Source organism: Peromyscus californicus, unplaced genomic scaffold (assembly GCF_007827085.1).
Source record: "Peromyscus californicus insignis strain IS unplaced genomic scaffold, ASM782708v3 Scaffold_7__1_contigs__length_154581171, whole genome shotgun sequence".
Classification (NCBI taxonomy): domain Eukaryota; kingdom Metazoa; phylum Chordata; class Mammalia; order Rodentia; family Cricetidae; genus Peromyscus; species Peromyscus californicus.
This window is the reverse complement of record NW_026294595.1, coordinates 88,144,658-88,164,143: the sequence shown is the minus strand read 5'-3', so window position 1 is coordinate 88,164,143 and position 19,486 is coordinate 88,144,658. Positions and strand designations below refer to the sequence as shown.

At 42.7% G+C, this 19,486-nt stretch overlaps 1 long non-coding RNA gene across 1 annotated transcript in view; it reads right to left on the bottom strand.

Moving 5' to 3' along the window:
• Nucleotides 1-2,021: 2,021 nt before the first annotated feature.
• LOC128102620 (uncharacterized) overlaps nt 2,022-19,486 on the bottom strand; it is a 59,523-nt gene continuing 42,058 nt past the window's right edge. The window contains exon 5 of the long non-coding RNA XR_008215470.1: nt 2,022-2,419. This is a non-coding gene — a long non-coding RNA (uncharacterized LOC128102620). The remainder of the gene's footprint in view (nt 2,420-19,486) is intronic.

Below are 19,486 nucleotides of genomic sequence, written 5' to 3'. Positions count from 1 at the left end.
GATTCCCCTAAAAAGTTCACTTAAAGGATAATGTTTGCCTTATTGGGCCTGTACCTATAACCAGTTAGTTCAGATCAGGCCTTCTGTCTTCATACTGGATACACTGGGAATACATTTAAAGAGAAACTCTAAATTTGATTGTTACTAAAGAAGGATAAATCTATACTTTTCAGAGATGGGGATAAATATAGCTCCATGCAGGTGGTGGTTCAAGAGGGTTCTGAGGTTAGTATGTGCAATGTTAAGAGAGAGTGTGTGCATAATACGCTCAGGGGAGATTGGCTACCAAGTGCACTGTTACAAGAGACAGGGTGTACATAATGCAAACTGAATACAGTCCAGGTTACTAAAATTCTCCATATGCTTGCCTAACTCAACACCAATACCCAATATTGTCTGTATGCTTATATTAAAAGCCTATAGAAGGTGTCACTACAGAGTGCTGCCACAAAGCTCTAATGACAGTTTGATTAGAGGAGAAGATGAGAGAAGAAACATGTATGTAATGCCTGACACAGCACATCCATTCTGCAGCATCCACTAATTGAAAGGATGTGCCTCACAACAGCAGATGCATGCATCCCACCTCCATACTGCAGGGCTTCTCAGTGGCTGCTGGCACCCCACCTCCATACAGCAGGGGTTGTCAGTGGCTGAAGTCCAGGGCACACAATGGGGTATTCATTTACTTGTGATTCTATTCAAAAGATTTGACAGCTATTCTTTATACCATTTTATAACTTCTACTGATGGAAATAGGCATTCTCTGTTCTACAGTGTTTATTTTAAAACAAACCAATTTAAAGGGCAAGGGAACTGGGCGGTGGTGGTGCACGCCTTTAATCCCAGCTCTCGGGAGGCAGAGCCAGGCGGATCTCTGTGAGTTCGAGGCCAGCCTGGGCTACAGAGTCAGTTCCAGGAAAGGTGCAAAGCTACACATAGAAACCCTGCTTGAAAAACAAAAATAAACAAATAAATAAATAAATGGATGGATGGATGGCAAGGGAGACCACTCAGTTGTTCAAGTGTTTGCTTTGTGAACATGAGGACCTGAGTTCAATCCCTAAAGCTCTTGTGTGGTGGTATTGTGTTCCCCAAAATATTGTGCACCTTAATAAACTTATCTGGGGTCAGAGAACAGAACAGTCACTAGATATAGAGGCCAGAAAATGGTGGCACACACGCCTTTAACCCTATCACTTGGGAGGCAGAGATCCATTCGGATCTCTGTGAGTTCAAAGCCACACTGGAAACAACCAAGCATGGTGACTCACGCCTTTAATCCCAGGAAGTGATGGCAGGAAGCAGAAAGGTATACAAGGTGTGAGGACCAGAAACTAGAGCTGGTTAAGCTTTTAGGCGTTTGAGTAGCAGTTCAGCTGAGATCTATTTGGATGAGGACTCAGAGGCTTCCAGCCTGAGGAAACAGGATCAGCTGAGGAATTGGGAAGGTGAGGAAGCTGTGGTTTGTTCTGCTTCTCTGATTTTCCAGTGTTCACCCCAATAACTGGCCTCCAGGTTTGTTTTTTATTAATAAGAACTTTTAAGATTCATACTACACTCTTGTTTTTGTTTGTTTGTTTTTTAAGTCAGAAACGGTGGTATACACTTGAGATCTCAGCAGTTTGGAGGTAGAGACAGGGGGTCCCTGGGCTTCCTGGCTGGCCAGGTAGCCTACTTGTCTCAACTTTCAGGCCAGTTGAGACACTGTCTCAGAAAACAATGTAGATGGCCCCTGAACAACGACACCCAAGGCTCTCCTCTGACCTTCATGTGCACACATATAAATAGTCACCCACTTATACCCACAACCAAATAATGTGCACACCCACATAAATATACACATACATGCACACACACGTGTATGCTCATGAACACACAAATATATGAGCTCAATTTAAAACTATATTGCAGGTTACTTTTTTCTAGGACTGAGCTTAAAAGCAGTTGTTTTGCTTATAAAAACTACATTTGTCATATTTAATTGACATTTATTTATTTATTTATTTCAGTGCCAGAAATTAAAACCAGGGTCTCAAATATGCCATGCGCTACCACTGCCCTACACCCTCAGCCCCTTAATTAGTATTTTAACTGTAACACTCACTAGTTTCATACTTTGGTTACACTTAGTGTGCAAATCATTTCATTTTACTTTTGCATAAGAGTCACAAGTGGATTTATACTTCTACACCATAAAAAATGTTGTTAATGCAGAGATGCCGTGAGCACTGTATTTTATAGATCCTCACACACAGTGGTCAACTTTGAGGAATGCTAGTCTCAGAATTTCGACCACATTGATGGTTACAGCTTCCACAGTGCTGAAAGGAGGAGGGTAGATGCACAAAACTTCCAGCCCAGGCCGAAAGGCTGACAACAGCCAGCTGTACTTCCTTTCTGGTCTTCCCAGGTGGACCTGCTGAATGAAAGTAAAGAGAAGGAATGAAGCAAATAATAAATGTTTCAAATCTGAAAGTAACACTACAAATAAGAAAAGGACAGACATAAACTCTACTATGATACCATTTCATAACCAATCCCAGAATCCTTTTGTCTTAGTAAGGGTTTCTATTGCTGTGATGAAACACTGTGACCAAAAAGCAAGTGTGTGTGTTGGGGATGGGGGCGGTATTTGGCTTACACTTCAAAGGCATTGCTGTTCATCACTGAAGGAAGTCAGGACAAGAACTCAAACAGGGCAGGATCCCTGAGGCAGGAGTTGATGCAGAGGCCATGGAGGGGAGCTGCTTACTTACTGCCTTGCTTCCCATAGCTTGCTCAGCCCACCTTCTTACAACCTAGGACCACAAGCCCAGGGATGGCACCACCCACCATGGGCTGGGCCCTCCCGTGTTGATCACTAAATGAGAAAATGCCTTACAGCTGGATCTCATCAAGGCATTTCCACAACTGAGGATCCTTCCTCTGATGACTGTAGCTCATGTCAAGTTGACACACAAAACCAGCCAGTACACCTTCCATCTAAAGTCTGCTCTAGGCTGTTCAGTTCATGGTCTCCGCAGTTATTTCAGGCATCCTCAGCTTCACAGATGTCCACAAGGATGTCTGGTTGGGCATCAAATGCTGGTCATAGCTTTTCTCCTGTTATAATTACCACTCTCTGGACATCCCCACCCCGTTCCCTGGGCTGCTGACTTTAGAGTCATGAGGTAGAAGAGAAACCTCTCTTTTTGCATAATGTTCTGTTCTGTTAACAGAGGAACAGAGACTTTGCCCATTAGTGTTTTACAGAATTTCTATTTAAGGGGCGGGGGCAGCTTTTTCAGTTTTCACCTACAGCACTCTTTCCCTGGGATCTAGGAATGAAGATCTAGAAGGCTGGAAACCTTGGTAGATTCAAAGCTTCACTGTAATGAAAATGTCACCCCCCCAAATGCAGAAGCTATCTAGTTTCCCAACACTGCCTATAATCAACTTACTAAAAATTGTTTTAGTTTATCTCATCAGTTTAGTTATCAAAACATGTTTTTATCTTTTCATATTTACTGGAAAATACTAATTAGTTCCAGATATGGAAAATTTATAATAAAAGCTAGACAGGATGGTACACAATCCTGGCACAGGAGCCCAAGGCAGGAGAGTCACGTTCAAGGCCAGCCTGGACTTCGAAGTAAAGTTTCCTTCCTTTCCCATAATCCTGGTGGTGGTACAAATGATTCTTATCATGGCAATGTAATTTGCAATTGGTAGAATGCAAGAAATCACTGTATGTAGCTGTTGATCAACTTTACATCTATTAAGTAAGCTCAGTTCAGTTTGGCTTTTGGGATGCAATTGCATATTTCTCTGTTCGTTGCATTCTCCTCTGTAGAATCTCACCTGTTTCTTTGTTTATTAATGAGTTAAATGAAATATTTGATAAATGTTCATTTTATATTTGATTCATGAGTTGCCTTTAAAGTATCCTTTAATATAGGTTTCCCTATGGCTGACTCTATAGCTTGGGGGTCAGAGCACTGGTCTTGTAAACCAGAGGTTGTGAGTTCAAAGCTCACTGGGGCCTTCATGATGCTTTTAGTGGGGAGGGACTGGGAGGAGAAGAGGGAGGGGAAACTGCAATTGAGATGTTAAAACAACAAAAATAAATAAATAGTATATATATATATATATATATATATATATATATATATATATATCCACAATAGATAGGTAGATTTCCTTTGGTGCTTTTCTTAAAGCCTGACCTGGGTTCTTGGCTCTCCTTTGTGTACAGAAGACCCTGCTTTGTCCAGACACGGTGCTGTGCAATGAGTCCACCTCCAAGTACCCTGAAGTACCAGACAGGGGAGGAAAGGGAGGGAGTGAAGACAGGCTAAAATAGCCAAGCCCATAGGAACAAGGTAGTTATAGCCAGGTAGGGGAGAGTGCCACAAGGAGAGAGGAAGAGAGGGCAATGTTCACAAATCTAGAAGTATTCCGCAGGCCCACTGTGCACTGAGCTCAACTGAGCTCCACCTCAGCCCCAGAGCTCAGGTCTCTGAAATGGAAACAAGTTAGATCGAATCTTTAGGGGAGATCCTGATCTAATAAGGCTAGTGGGGTGCTAAGAGGGTGTGTGGACACAGACAGAAGGAAGGCCTTATAACAGGTGTACGAGGACTATGAGCAACAGGCCAGGAGACGGGGCTTCAAAGGAAATCAGACCTGCTCAGGACTCCATCTTGGACATCTAGCATCCAGAACTGTGAGAAAATTAATTCCTGCTGAGCTTCCTAGCCTGCAGTCCTTTGTTGTGGCAGCCTTCACAACGGAACACAGGGAGAAGGAGCCTGGGGTTTATGGAAGACAAACGCCAGTACTAAGTCTTTTGATGAGGTGCCCGCTTGCTTTTCTCCAAAGTTCTAGGTATTTGTCAATGAAATGACTTGGTCATTGTGAAGTACTGTCTCCTACCGTTCCACCCCAACTCCTGCATGTTCTCTGAACTCCCATAGGCTTCTTAGTTCCGTCTTTTTATGAAACTTATGTCCTGTGTTGGGAATAGCTTTCAACCACTGCTTATTTCTCCATCACTAACCGGTGAGCTTCCTCAGAAGTAGGGACTGTGTGTGTTTTTCATTCTGTATGTCTGACACAGAGTAGATAATGTTGCTGAGTCTCGCACCTCATTAACTCTTGGAACAAAGAGTCTGATAGGCACATAAACAAATGGGGGAAAGCTGCTTTACACCAAAAGATAACTCAAAGGACATTTTATTCTTCTTGGAGATTTAGAAATAATCAACTAGAATTATCCCTGTAAGTCAACATTTCAGGGGCTAGTCAGGCTATTCAGGAGCCATTCCACATTCTGTCAGTCTTGGGTGCAGGAATCTGCCTTGGCCTCTAGCCAAGTATTGAGGGCATGATCTTAGATGATCCACTGCTCTGGGAAATGTCTAACCCTGACCCTGAGATGCCATCTTTTTTCTTTTTCTTTTTTTTAAAAGATGTATTTATTTATTATGTATACTGTGTTCTGCCAGCATGTGTGCCTACAGGCCAGAAGAGGGCACCAGACCTCATTACAGATGTTATGAGCAACCATGTGATTGCTAGGAACTGAACTCAGGGCCTCTGGAAGAGCAGCTAGGGCTCTTAATCAATGAGCTATCTCTCCAGCCCCAAGATGTCATTTTGAGTGATAACAAAGCTTTGTTCATTCAGACACATCCACTGCTAAATGGACATTCCTTTGTCCTCATGAACTGCTATCTTCCTTGGAAGCTACTTGCTTATCATATGAACGATTACTTTAAAGGGCATAGCAAATATTTTTTGTGAAGGACTGCGCTGATTTGAAAGTGCCCCTCAAAATGTATACTGGGAGATCAAAGAAATGTCTCAGTCATTAAGAGCATTTGCTGCTCTTAAAGGTTCTGTTCCCAGCACATACCTCAGGCGGCTCACCACCACCTCTATTTCCAGCTCCACAGGATCGGATGCCCCTTTCTGGCCTCCATTGGTACCACATGCATGTGATACCCATACAGAAAAGTAGGCATACACATATACATAAATTTAAAAATAAATTAATTTTTAAAATGTATGTTAGAAACTTTATCCACATTGCAGGAATGCTAGGAGGTGGAGCCCAAAGTAAGATGTTTAGGCCACAAAGGTTCCATGGTTATGAACGGATTCATGCTTGTTAAGAAATGACTCTATGCCGGGCGGTGGTGGCGCACGCCTTTAATCCCAGCACTCGGGAGGCAGAGCCAGGCGGATCTCTGTGAGTTCGAGGCCAGCCTGGGCTACCAAGTGAGTTCCAGGAAAAGGCGCAAAGCTACACAGAGAAACCCTGTCTCGAAAAACCAAAAAAAAAAAAAAAAAAAAAAAAAAGAAATGACTCTAGGGGCTGGCAAGATGGGTAAAGGCATTTGCTGCCAAGTCTGACAGCATGAGTTCAGTGTCTGGGACTATGTGGTGGAAGGTGAGAACTGATTCCCACAAGTTATCTTTGACCTCTACACATGCAACACAGCATAAGTGCTCAGCTAAATAAATAAAATTTTTTAAAGATTTATTTATTATGTATACAGTGTTCTGTTTTCATGTATCCCTGCAGGCCAGAAGAGGGAGCCAGATCTCATGACAGATGGTTGTGAGCCACCATATGGGTGCTGGGAATTGAACTCAGGACCTCTGGAAGAACAGCCAGTGTTCTTAACCTCTGAGCCATCTCTCCAACCCTAAATAAATAAATATTTAAAAAAGCTATTCAGAACGTGAGTTGAATCTCGTGAATTCTCTCCCTCCCTTCCTCTTTCTCCCTCTCCTCTTTCCTCTCCTCCTCCTCCTCGTCCTCCTTCTCTCTCTCTCTCTCTCTCTCTCTCTCTCTCTCTCTCTCTCTCTCACACACACACACACACACACACACACACACACACACACACACACATACACACACATGTACGCACACACACAAAATAATAAAATAAAATAATAAAAATAAATGTGATAAAAACCATACTAGAAGCTAGAGCCCCCAACACTTTCTTTTACTCAAAAATCATTTTTAGCTTTTGATCTACAAATGAAAACAAAAATACAGATAGTAGATCAAATTTGGTCCTTGAGCTATACTTTGTCTACCTTTGCCCTAAACCAACATCTGCCCTTCAGCCTTCAATGTTTCCCTACTTGCCCATCACTTTAGTGCCCAGCCAAACTCTACATTCAGTGTGACTATTTCTAGGAAGCAAGGGTTCTCAGTAGCCCTCATCTCAGTGTGAGTGAGTAAAAACTTGAATGTTTCCTCAGAGGCCAGGGGTCGAATAAGATCAATACTGCACAAAAGGAAACCAAGAGACGAAACCACCTTTAGCCCAACCAAGTCTTCCTCACAGCCTGCTAAGTGGTTTTGCAGTTTGCAGCTCACAGCTCACTGAAGTTGATTTTTCCATTGACAAAGCTTGTTTCTTCAGAGGGAATGTTATTTCAGCTAAACATAGGAAACTGTCGATGCTGTCTTGTGTCATACACATCTGTGTTCAACTTCCTGACCTCAAATTCAGCCCCCTGAGGGCTCGGTCTGAGCTGGGTGTGAAGAAAAGAGGACTCTCAGCCGATACGATCTGGTGTTGTGCCAGTCTGCACAGAATTAGAAGATGGATTATTGAGGATTTGTTTTCCTTTAGGAATTAGGGCTGGCACTGGCTTAGCTTTGGTACAGCAGAGGTATTAACTGAAATGCATTTCTGTCTTAACAGCCACATCCCTTTTAGCCTTGGTGACTTTGGAGTGACTTCCAAAGCAATCTCATCAGAATGAGTCGGCAGATTAAGGCTAACTTCATGTCAGAACCCCACACAATGAGAGAAGAAGTAGACCTCGGCAGCTCCCCCTCCTCACAAAATGAAACTCAGTGGCGGGAGATGGGCTGACAAATGGGTTTGTGTGTGGAGGGGGGTGAACCTTCAGTTGGATTTCCTTCAGTCAACCCATAGCAAGGCAATTCACAACAGAAGACACCATGGTAAGGTGCAAGCACTGTCACAGTGACTGGTCGTGCACCATGTTAGAGGCTCTCGCTTGGCTAGTTTCTTTGGAAATCTCACCTCTTTTTTCTTTATCTTCAGCAAATTCACTAGGTTTAATCAGTGTGAATCTGAAAATATGCATCTATAAGGGCTCTGTTCAGAAGGCCCCCCCCCCCTTGTGTTTGTGAAGCTGCTCAGCCTTAGGAACCTTGGTTTTCTTTTCTGTGAAATGGGTGGCAATGTGGACAGAGAACAGAAGTGGAGATACATGGTATGATACTTCATATGATCGACTTGATGGGATCTAGAATCACCCAGGAGACAAGCCAATGGGCATTTCTGTTATTGGAAATAGGAAGCACCATTCCATGACAAGCCAATGGACACTCCTGTTATTGGAAATGGGAAGCATGGAAACGGGCTGGGGTCCTGTACTAACTATAAAGGAGAAATGGAGATGAGCAACCATCCATCTCTTCTTACTGATTGTGGCTGTAATGTAACCAACTGTTTCAAGCTCCTGCTGCCTTGACTCCCCACCATGATGGACTGTTTTGTATCCATGAACTGTGAGTCAAATAAGCTCCTGATCTTGTGAGTTGCTTTTGTCAGGGTATTTTATTCACAGCAACAGGACAAACAACTAAGATGGGTGGGTATCCAAAGGGCAAGCTAGGAGTATGTTAGCATATTATAAACAAGAGATATAGGGAGCTTGGGCTAAAATGATGGCTGAACTTACATTAAGACAGACGTTCATTGAGTACATAGACTTCTGAAATCAAAGCTCAAGAGGATTTAAGGTGTGGTGTGGGAAACACTGTGGACAGCCAGGTATCTGCTCCATCTTTACCACTTAGCTATTCTAACTCCAGGACTAGGTGGAAGTGCCCATTTGTGGCTTTGTTTCCATCATGAAGCCCTCCAGTACTGAGGACTCCCTGAATGCTCAGCTCTTGGTTTGGCATTGCCCTGGCTCTGACTACTTCACAGTTCCAGACAGGTGAGCAAACTTGGTTGGCACCAGTCTTGTCTGTTCTCCAGCTTCTTCTGAGGAAGGAAGCCCATAATATGTAGCAGATGGGACTAATTCCCAGGGCAAAGGGAAGTCTAGGGCCTCAATATCCAACTATCTCTGTTAGCTTTTGTAACATTTATGTTTTAAGTTCCCACTGCTGGCAGACCCTGTACTGGATTCTCTGTGGGTTTCAGGAGTTAAAAAGATGTAAGTAAAACTCCAGGAAATTATAATTAAATGGAGGCAAAAATGTATGAAGTCAAGAGAACAAGTCTCTAACTGTGGACTGTGCTCAGGACACTGGAGGATAATGACAGTGACATGTCATTGTATAACAACAATGTCAGGCTAAGTGCTGAAGGCATGAAAACCAAGGAAGGCAAGTTAGTGGACAAGAAAATAAAGCCATCTTGGGGAGAAATGTTCTAAGCTAGGTTTTGAAAGGAATGCTGAATATACTCCTCTGTGTAGAGGAGTTGGACACGAGAACCTTTGGGAGTAAAGGTGTGGACTTGGTGGCACACAGACAATGGACAAGGCACAAGAGAAGGGCTTTGCTTTTGGTCTGGTAGAGGGGTGTAAGAGATGAGGGTGGAGAATGTAGTGGACTAGCTGATGGGGGATGCGAGCATGAGGCTGAGGTGATTCTGGTGCAATGCTGCCGACAGTCACAGGTGGGGAAGAGCATCTCATGATGACGATCAAAGGAGATTGATCATGGAACCAACTTTCAACATGGCCTGGGGGAAGAAAAAATTCAAGATGTACTCCCTTGAGGATCGGAATGGTAATTAGTGTGTAGATGTCCAAGTGCCTGGAAAAGAGCAATGGGCATGGGGTAAGGAGGAAAAGTCAGATCTGAAAGGGATAGTAAAGGAAAGTGGAACATGAATAACACAAAACAACAGCCCAAAGCCCCAACGCCTGCAGAGCCTTGGAGAATGGCAGTACCTCTGACTATACCAGAGAAAGCTGCAAAGGTGCTAATGTGTGTGGGGAGGGAGACTTAGCAAGTCAGAGCTGGAAATATCCTAAGTGGAAATAATAAACACCTCTTCTAGATGACCTGGCATACCACCTCCAAGGACCATGAGTGGTTCTAACCTAATGGGGAAGAGAAAGAGAAAGCTTTTTGGCTAGGGGAAGCAATACAGCATTTTCAGACTTACACTTCTGAAGATGAGAGTCTAAAATATTTAGCAGCACTACCTGTACACAAGCCCTTCGTTTAATAACCATCTCCTGCATTCGTGACCCACTTTATCTTGTTCAAAAAGATTCTCCCATATCATTATTCTCTGTGAGTTCACAATTACATGAAATAAACAGGCCAGGCATCCCTCAGAATCATTTCTGAGAGACGGAGCACAAGCAGCTGAAGTAGCTGGTTCAGAAGTCACATGTCTGAGAGGACTGCTCTATTGAGCTCTGGTTGTAAATGTTTGCCATTGGCCTGGATTGGCTTCCTCCTATGGTGTGGTAATGAGAGTCATCTTTCTATAGCACAACTGACTCTTCATATGGAGCTGGCTAATACCCTAAGCCTTTTATGTGCACAGCCTTCTTTAATTCCTTCACCAACCCTATAGGAAAAATGTTTTTCTTCATTTCACATGCCATCAAACTGAAGACAAAAGATCTTTAGAAACTTGTTCAATGTTACAAACCCAGCAAGTGGCAAAGACAAAATATGGTCCTAGGTGACTTTAGAGCTTAAATATTATATCTTACATCATACTGCAAAGAACCAACTATAATAAAGTGGCATTACACTTGGATGGCCTAAGTTCCACATTAGTCTTGCCTTGACTCAGCAAATCTAGTTAGTCTTCTTCATATGCTCTTTAGCCTTGTCTGTTAGTAATGCTGTTACTGTCTTCTGGGTTTGAAGGACTCATAACCATTTGGACTAAGTTGTTAGTGAGTAAACACACATACTTGTATATGTATCTATAGAGAGAGAGTTATAGATATGTAATTACATAATTACATACAGATGCATATACAAATCTATAAATGTAAATGATTGCTTCTAAAAACTTGAAATTAAAAAATAAATAGCAGATAAGTATAATGCATTAGCTCCTTTTTTTGAGACAGGGTTTCTCTGTGTAACAGTCCTGGTTGTCCTGGAACTCACTCCACAGACAAGGCTGGCCTTGAACTCACAGAAAACTGCCTGCCTCTGCCTCCTGAGTGCTGGGATAAAAGGAATGTGCCACCACCACCTAGTACTTAGTTACCTTTCTTGTTGCTGACTAAATACATGACGAAACAAAGGCTTGTTAAGGCTTGTCACAGATTGATGACCATCATGGCAGGGACAATGGCTGGTCACACCGCATTCACCCAGAGTACTGAGAAGTGAATGCCCATGCTCCCCTCACATTCTCCTTTCCACTCAGTCCGAACCACCAGCACATGGAATTCAAACACAGATTCAAGGTGTGTTTTCCCTCCTCAGTTAAATCTCTCTGGTATCACTGTCCCAGATAAACTCAAAGATGTGTCTCCTAGCTGGTTCCATGTCGAGTGAACTTTGCAACAAGTATGAACCATCACAAGCACTGTCTTCTCTTCCTCCCTCCCTCTTCCCTCTTCTTTCCTTTTCTTTCTTTCCTTCCTCCCTCCCTCCCTCTCTCCTTCCCTCCCTCCCTCCCTTCCTTCCATTTCCTTCTTCTTCTGTGTGTGTGTGTGTGTGTGTGTGTGTGTGTGTGTGTGTGTGTGTGTGTTGGCTGTTAGGGATTAGACCCAGGGTCTTGCACATGTTTTTGCCTTCTACCACTAAGTTATACTCTCAACAATTTTTGTTCTTTTTGTGAGGACCTGTATAGAGGCAACATTGTTCCAACATGGTTTAGACAATGATGGCATTGAGACTTAAAGAAAGAGAAAGGAGGTGTTGATATGCTGTCAGCACTGTACAAGATGTTTAGATACATTATGCCACTTACTCTTGACAACAATCATAAAACAGACATGATTTTCCTCATGAACAGATGAGAAAGCCAATGCTTGTGGACATGGTAACACGTGCACAGTGTCAGGAGGCTAGAGAGAAGCAGAGCTGGGAATCATGTGACTCACTGCAGAGAGCCCTGCTGTGAGTAGGCAGCACTGGCCTGCCACAACAGTTTATGCAGGTGATGGGAAACTGCCATCATAGCAGCTCATTTGCATATCCAGCCTTCATCTTTCCCTTAATGTATGGCATGTTTGTCATCTCTTCACACAAATGCTGTGCCAACAGGGAGACCAAGGGCACAGTGATTCAGGCATCCTGGTTTCCCCAAATTGCACCCAAACCTGCATCTGCTGAAATGAATGGATTGGAAACTAACAACGGAGGCCATGGGGAAGCATTCGTTTGGTTTTGTTGGTGGTGATTTTTGTTTGCTTGCTTTGGTTTGATTGTTTTGGTTTGGTTTGGTTTCAATTTTGGTTTTGGTTTTTGTTTATTTTTCATCATGCTTAGAATCCCAAGAGAAGGGAGTTTTTGTTGTTGTTGTTGTTTTTTAAGAACTTTGCAATGAGCCGGGAGGTGGTGGCACACGCCTTTAATCCCAGCACTCGGGAGGCAGAGGCAGGCGGATCTTTGTGAGTTCGAGGCCAGCCTGGTCTACAGAGCAAGATCCAAGAAAAGCACAAAGCTACACAGAGAAACCCTGTCTCGGGGGGGGGGGGGGGGGGGGGGGGGGGGGGAGAACTTTGCAATGTAGTCTAAGTGAGTCATGAATAGAGCTAATAGGGCTTCCATCTCTACCTGAAATGATGTTGGTTTCCCTGTTGACACTAAAACTCCATGAGGAGTTTAGTGCCTCCAACATGAGTTTGACTAAGCAAAATTGGCAATTAGTAAAATTGACATTGCCAAATTAATTTTATGAGGCCACAGTCACCCTGATACTCAAACCACACAAAGACTCAATTTAAAAAAAAGAGAATTACAGGCCAATCTCCCTTGTGAACATAGATGCAAAATACCCAATAAAATACTGACAAACTGAATCCTAGAACACATCAAAAAGATCACCCACCATGTGGGCTTCATCCCAGAGATGCAGGGATGGTTCAATATATGAAAATCTGTCAATGTAATCTACCATATAAACAAACTGAAAGAAAAAAACCACATGAGCATCTCATTAGATGCTGAAAAAGTCTTTGACAAAATCCAACACCCCTTTATGATAAAAGGAGACTTGGAGAGATCAGGGATACAAGGGACATACCTAAATATAATAAAAGCAATATATAGCAAGCCAATAGCCAGCATCAAATTAAATGGAGAGAAACTCAAAGCAATTCCATTAAAATCAAGAACAAGACAAAGCTGTCTACTCTCTCGACATCTATTCAGTTTTGAGTAGCTAGTACTCAAAGTTCTAGCTAGAGCAATAAGACAACCAAAGGACATCTAGGGGATACAAGTCGTAAAGAAAGAAGTCAAAGTATCATTATTCACAGATGATATGATAGTATACATAAGTGATACCAAAAATTCTACCAGAGAACTCCTACAGCTGATAAACACCTTGAATGAAGTGGCTGGATACAAGATTAACTAAAAAAAAAAAATCAGTGGCCCTCCTACATACAAACAATAAAGGGGCTGAGGAAGAAATCAAGGAAACAACACCCTTCACAGTAGCTACAAATAATATAAAATATCTTGGTGTAACTAACCAAGCAAGTGAAAGAACTGTATAACAAGAACTTCAAATCTTTGAAAAAAACGTAACTGGAGAAGATATCAGAAGATGGAAAGATCTCCCATGCTCATGATCAGTAGAATTAGCATAGTAAAAATTGCCATTTTACCAAAAGCAATCTATAGATTCAATGCACCTCCAATTAAAATCCCAACACAATTCTTTAAGGACCTTGAAAGAACAGTACTCAACTTCATATGAAAGACTAAAAAACCTAAGATAGCTAAAACAATCCTGTACAATAAAGGAACTTCCAGAAGTAATCACCATCCCTAATTTCAAATGCTACTACAGGGTTACAGTAATGAAAACTGGCATAAAAACAGACAGGAGGATCAATAGAATCTAAGACCCAGACATGAGTCCACACACCTATGGACAGCTAATTTTCAATAAAGAAGCCAAAATTTTACAATGGAAAAAAGAAAGCACAGCTGGAGAAATGGTTCTGCAGTTAAGAACATTGACTGCTCTTCCAGAGGTCCTGAGTTCAATTCCCAGCCACATGGTGGCTCACAACCATCTATAATGATATCTGATGACCGCTTCTGATATGCAGGCAAACATGCAGACAGAACACTGTATATACAATAAATAAATAAATCTTACAAAAAAAAGAAAGAAAGAAAGCATCTTCAACAAATGGTGCTGGCATAACTGGATGTCAGCACATAGAAGAATGCAAGTAGATCTGTATCTATCACCATGTACAAAACTCAAGCCCAAGTGGATCGAAGACCTCAACATAAACCCAGATACACTGAACCTGACAGAAGAGAAAGTGGAAAGTAACCTTGAATGAATTGGCACAGGAGACAACTTCCTAAACAGAACACCAATAGTGGAGAAACTACATTCAACAATTAATTAATGGAACCTCATGAAACTGAAAAGCTTCTGTAAGGCAAAGGACATCATCAATAGGACAAAACAGTAGCTCATAGAATGGGAAAAGATTTTCACCATCCCCACATCTGACAGAGGGCTGATTTCCAAAATATATAAAGAACTCAAGAAATAGATATTAAAAACCCAAATAATCCAATTTTAAAATGGGGTGCAGATCTAAATAGAGAATTCTCAACAGAAGAATCTCAAATGGTTGAGAAACACTTAAAGAAATGTTCAACATCCTTAACCATCAGGGAAATGTAAATAAAAATGACTCTGATATTCTACCTTACACCGTCAGAATATCTAAGATCAGAAACATAAGTTGACAACTCATGTTGGAGAGGATGTGGAGCAAAGGGAACACTCCTCCATTGCTAGTGGGAATGCAAACTTGTACAGCCACTTTGGAAATCAATATGGCAGTTTCTCAGAAAGTTGGGAATCAATCCACCTCAAGACCTAGCTGTACCAGTCCTAGGCATATACCCAAAGGACACAACACCGTACCACAAGGACACTTGCACAACTGTATTCATAGCAGCTTTATTCATGACAGCCAGAATCTGGAAATAACCTAGATGTCCCTCAACTGAAGAATGGATAAAGAAAATACAGTACATTTACACAATGGAGTACTACTGAGCTGTTAAAAAAAATGGAATCATGAAATTTCCAGGCAAATGGATGGAACTAGAAAAAATCATCTTGAGTAAGGTAACCAAGACCCAGAAAAAAATTGTACATACTCACTTATAAGTAAGTGCAAAAGTGGATATTAGCTGTAAAATAAAAGATAACCATGCTACAATCCACAGATCCAGAGAAGCTATGAAACAAGGAGGGCTCGAGGTGGGACACTCAGATCTCCCTGGGAAGGGGAAATAGAGATTTGTGAGTGGATTGGGGGGTGAGTGGGGAGGGGAACATGAGGGATTAGGTGGGGAATGGGGAGAGAGACCTGAAAGAGCTAACTGGAAAAGGGGGTGCATCTTGGGGTCAGGTAGGAACATGGTGCAAGGGAAACTCCCAGGAATCTTTGAGGACGACCCCAGGGAAGACTCCTGGCAATTACAGATACGTAGCCTGAACTGGTCATCTCCTGTAACCAGGCAAGACTTCAAGTGGAGGAATTGAGACACCAACCCAGTCACATAATCTTTGACCTACAGTCTGTTCTGCTTATGGGATGTGCTAGAATAAGGGTAGGCGCAGAGGTTGTGGGAGTGGTCAACCAAAGATCTGTCCAGTCTGAGACTCATGCCATGAGTGAGTCCACCCCTGACACTTCCTCTGCCAGGACCCAGAGGCTGGATGACTCAGAGACCTAGGATAGAAGCAAACACAACTGGAGGAAAAAAAAAAAAAATGTCAATGTAATAATGCCTAACAATATGCGGCTATACTCATAGATTGGTGCCTAGTCCAACAGGCATCAGAGAGCCTTCATTCCAGCAACTGGTGGAAACAGATGCAGAGAACCACAGTCACACATTAGGCAGAGCTCAGGGCATCCTACTTTAGAGAGGGAGGAAGGATTGTAGGAGCCAGAGGGGTCAAGGACATCACAAGAAAATTCACAGAATCAACCAACCTGGGCTCATAGGAGCTCACATAGACTGAACCGACAACCAAGGAGCCTGTATGGGAGCAACCTAGGCCTTCTACATATATGTGACAGTTGTGTAGCTTGGTCTACATGTGGGACTCCTCACAGTGGGAGCAAAACCCTGAGGTTTGGGTTGGCTTTTTGTAACCTATTCCTCAGACTTGGTTGCCTTGCCCAGCCTAAATACAAGGGGAGGTGCTTGGTCCTGCTGCAGCTTGATATGCCGTGCCCATGCAAGGCCTGCCCCTTTCTCAACAGAAACAGAGGAGGAGTGGATTGAAGGGGATGGGGGGGTGGAGAATGGGAGAAGGGGAGGAAGGGGAAACTGTGGTCTGGATGTAAAATAAATAAATAATTTTAACTTAAAAAAAAAAGAAAGAAATGGTCTAAGAAACAAAGGAAAATACCCTAAGACTCCGAGTCAAGCCAGAGGAACATCTGGCATTACTCTGAACTCTGAGTGTCAAGCAGAGGCAAACAGTACCCAGTATTCAGAAACTGCCCCAGTACACACTATAGCCTATGTCATGCTTCTATCAGATATAGACAGGCTCACACAACACCAGCTTCAAATAAGATCATGATAAACACTTCCATTTTATGAGTGATTCAGCACAGACCAAAACAAGGTCACAGCATTAACCACAAAATCCCAAACATCCCTCTCTCAGATAAAAGAAATGATTTCTTTTCTTTTTTACCAATTGCCACTGTATGTACATTCTAGTCTCCCCTCTCTATGAGTAACAGTGACTGAGATATATGGTCATAGAGTTGCTCCTGCAGACAACATCCAACCTAGAGCAAAACTCCTGCCGCCCTATGTGCTTCCTGAAACATCCAACCAGAGCCCAAGGCTTACGGTAAGTTCTCCCTAAAACTTTCTAACTGAGATGCCCAAAGGTTCTCCATGGTGTGTGTGTATGTGTGTGTGTGTGTGTGTGTGTGTGTGTGTGTGTGTGTGTGTGTGTGTTTGCTTCAGTGAGTACTAAACCCAACGTGGCTAACTACAAGCATGTACCTGATGCTCTTTGTCTAGAGTATATTGTCTAGATATATGAGAACCCAAACCCCAGTTTCTATTATATTTTACTTTAAGACAGCTTCAGAACATTTTTTGGGGCGGTTTTGTTGTTGTTGTTGTTTTGTTTTTGTTTTTTTGTTTTGTTTTGTTGAGACATGGTTTCTCTCTGTAGCTTTGTGCCTTTTCTGGAACTCACTCTGTAGCCCTGGTTGGCCTCAAACTCACAGAAATCCACCTGCCTCTGCCTCCCGAGTGCTGGGATTAAAGGCATGTGCTACCACTGCCCAGCTAGCTTCAGAACATTTTGTCACCATCTGGGGCACGTAACACTGGTCATATTTACACTTACCAGTGTTACTGGTGCCATCTTCATAGGTCCACCTTCCACTAGTCATTTCTCTCCCAAGCAATATTACAAATATCAACCACACTGGTTCTTCCAAGGGAGGCCTTCTTCAATTGGGATTTGCAGTAGTTAATAACTCTCACAGAGTTATAATTATAACAAGAAACAGGGGCAAGGTTTCCTAGTCTTTTACTATGTGTCCTCACTCCCAGAAGCTGTCACTTTGCCTTCATTGCCCCTCCAAACTGTGACCCTTAGGGGGACAGTCTCCCTCTGCTGATTAGCATGCCTTAGCAGTCCTGCAACAGCACAAGGCAGACAGAATGAGGATATGTTTCCAAATGTGCACTGTGGGTTCCTGCTGATGGAAGGAAAGCTCATAAGCCTCTCCTCAATTCAGGTGGGTCTGTCTCGACTAATGTGAATGTAAGTCACAAAAGTCCTTATCTCAGTGCCCAAAGCCTTCCCAGGCTCAGCTCTCTCCCAGCACCTAACTAACTAGTTAGAAGAAGAGCAGCAGGGGGGACAGCCAGTGAGAACAAAGGAGTCAGCTTGTCAGTGCAGTCTTTGCCCACAGTTTGAAGAAGACCATCTTCAGAAATCCTTCTCCAGAGGGCTCCTCAGAAGCTATGGGTTTGGAGGAGCATAATTTCCTCCGTTGCTTAGCTGAATAATCTCTGGCACCCATGTTATCCTTCTTCATCTCCTCACCGTCTAACCTTGACAGATCAAACACGAACTTTGCATCAACACTAAATATTAATGAGGCAGACATACAAAGCAACAGTCCTAAGAAAAAGAAACAAAACCCAAGCAGGCTGTTCTGTTGAGACAATAAGGAAATGTAGAGTGATAAGAAGAATGTGCTCCATATAGGTTAAAAAACTTAACTGTACTCTTACCTCTGCTTATGGGATGTGCTAGGGTAAGGGTACAAAAACAAAAACCCCCAAAGAACTCCCTTGACAGTGGCCATAGGGGCTCCCCTCACCTCAACACTCTTCCTGCCAGGCTACAGGAAACCAGATGCACAGCTGAGCCTCTGGGAGACTTCTTACTTTAATCTTCCAGCTAGCTTCCTAACATTGTGTCACCATCTAGGGAACGTAAAACTGGTCATAGTCACACTTACTAGCTTCAACACTTACTTTATGCCTGGTACTATCCTGAGTGTTATGTACCCGTATTCTTTTACCTCACAAATCTATTCTATGAGGCAAATATGACCACCATTGCATTTTATACATCTATAAGCTGGGGCACAAAATCAAGGGGGTTATTTGAATTTTGGGAACTACTAACTTAGAAAACTCTCACCAAAACCCTGAGTCTGACTTCTGAGGTGTGTTTTTCGGGAAGCCAGGAAAGAAAAGAGGGGACAAAGCAGTATGCAAAAAAGCCTTGTCCCCTAGACCCTCAGACCCACAGCCAGAATGGGTGTGGGTGGTGATTCCATCCTGCCCATGTCCTGGGTAGGACAGTGGCCCTCATTGTGGGGTGGGTAGGCACTAAGACTTATGTAGAGGCTCTCTAAGGTTATATGGAAGTGGCTAGTGTTGGGGGGACTGATTTCCATGTGCACATTTCTAAGTTTTCCACAATACCCTAGTCTCAAGGATAAGAAGAAAGCACAGCCCTTTCCAGCCCCTGCAGGCACGGTGCCACAGACTGTAGGCCTCCAAAAGGGCTAACTGGATGATACAAGCACTAGGAAGCTGCATTCAGAAGGTGAATAACCCTAAAGATCTGGTAACACTCTTTAGAAACCAAATGGTTTCCGACGTTTTACTTTCAACAAAATTGAAAGCAGACATAATGGAGCTGATAAACTATTAAGAATAAATTCATTGCTTAATTAAATAAATATTCTTAAATTTAAATTAATTTAACAAATAAAAACA